We start from the raw sequence: 522 nt of genomic DNA on the forward strand, positions 1-522 counted from the left end.
AGCCAGCATTCGAACCCAAGTTTTCACAACTGAAAATTTCTTCCATGAGATGTCTCATAAGATTCTAAATTTAGCTGGGTTGATCACTGGATGTAAAGCATACAAGATTCCCTCTTTGAATCATTTCTTGTTTGACTTGACAGAATTCCTGTTTTCCTAGTCTTTGAGGGTCAGTGGTCACCTCCACATCATAGTAAGGTATCAGCAAAATTTTCTAGAGGAGGACTAACAAAGAAAATCAGGAAAAATTAAATAAACCTCCACAAATAAATGAGGCCACCATAATTTCTCTGTTTCCTAGTAATGTAATTCAATTTCCTAATCTCTTTGAACTTCAGTTTCCTTTTCAGTATCACGCATTTCATACTAGTATTTAAGACAGTAGTTGATTTTGCTCCTTAAAGGTGAATTTTGGCCATCATCATCATCATCAGTATCATTAAATTATTATTATTATTATTATTATTATTATAGAATATTTAAGGAAATACCAATAAATTTACTATTTATGTTATTTAAAAT

Source organism: Macrotis lagotis, chromosome 7 (assembly GCF_037893015.1).
Source record: "Macrotis lagotis isolate mMagLag1 chromosome 7, bilby.v1.9.chrom.fasta, whole genome shotgun sequence".
In the NCBI taxonomy this organism is placed as follows: domain Eukaryota; kingdom Metazoa; phylum Chordata; class Mammalia; order Peramelemorphia; family Peramelidae; genus Macrotis; species Macrotis lagotis.